The sequence below is a fragment of the Toxorhynchites rutilus genome, chromosome 2 (genome assembly GCF_029784135.1).
Source record: "Toxorhynchites rutilus septentrionalis strain SRP chromosome 2, ASM2978413v1, whole genome shotgun sequence".
Classification (NCBI taxonomy): Eukaryota; Metazoa; Arthropoda; class Insecta; order Diptera; family Culicidae; genus Toxorhynchites; species Toxorhynchites rutilus.
Genome location: NC_073745.1, coordinates 127,397,855 through 127,399,245, shown reverse-complemented (window position 1 = coordinate 127,399,245; position 1,391 = coordinate 127,397,855).

The following is a 1,391-nucleotide window of genomic DNA, read 5'->3' as shown; positions in this document are numbered from 1 at the left end:
AAGTGTCCATCTTTCCCGACCATGTGAAGAAATAGTATTTCGATGCATTTTTTTCAATGACCCAGAATACATCAATGTTGGAATAAATTTAGTAGTATCAACAGTAATTATGATAGAAAAGGACCTGAAGTTTCAATTTGTACAACAGCTGCGATCATGAAAGCTATATATGTGTAAAAATTGAGACTACACGTTAGGGTGTCCGTCTTTACCTACTTTCCCCTAGTGGCTGTCGAAGATACACACCGTACTGGTAGGCCAATCGTCGTGGAAACCAATAAAATCGTTGAAATCATCCAAGTAGACCGGCATGTGAGCACTCGCTCGATTGGCCAGGAACTGGGTATAGACCATAAAACCGTTTGGAACCATTTGCAGAAGATTGGATTTCAAAAAAAGATGGATGTATGGGTGCCACACGAGTTGACGCAAAAAATATTTTAGACCGAATCAACGCCTGAGATGCACTGCTGAAACAGAACGAACTCGACCCATTTTTGAAGAAGATGGTGACTGGTGATGATAAGTGGATCACGTACGACAACCTAAAGCGAAAAAAAGTCGTGGTCGAAGCGCGATGAGCCGACCCAAACCATCGCCAAGCCCGGATTGACGGCCAGGAAGGTTTTGCTGTGTGTTTGGTGCGATTGGAAGGGAATCATCCACTATGAGCTGCTCAACTATGACCAGACCCTCAACTCGGTTCTCTACTGTGAGCAGCTTGACCGTTTGAAGCAGGCGATTGACCAGAAGCGGCCAGAAATGATCAAGAGGAATGGTGTTGTTTTCCACTGTTTTCCACCAGGACAACGTACGGCCTCACACATCTTTGATGACCCGCCAGAAGCTACGGGAGCTCGGATGGGATGTCCTATTGCACCCACCGTATAGTCCGGACCTGGCTCCAAGTGATTATCATCTCTTCCGGTCCATTCAAAACGATCTTGGTGATACTAAGTTGGCCTCAAAAGAGATTTGCGAAAACTGGCTGTCTGAGTTTTTTGCAAATAAGGAGGGGGGATAAAGAAGTTGCCTTCTAAATGGCAATAAGTTTGCGAACAAAACGGCACATATTTGACTTAAATTGGATAATTTTAGGTATGTTAAATAAAGCGTCAAATTTCGATCAGAAGTACGACATTTCTTTTTCCCCAACCCTATATATATATATATATATATATATATATATATAAATGGATTTCTGTCCGTCTGTCTATCTGTCTGATTCTTATGGACTCGGAAACTCCTGAACCGATCGACATGAAAATGGGTATGTAGGGGTTTTTGGGGTCGGGGAAGGTTCTTATGATACTTCAAGACCCCTCCCCCCTCTCTAAGGGGGGCTGTCATACAAATGAAACACACATTTCTGCATTACTCGAGAATCAATC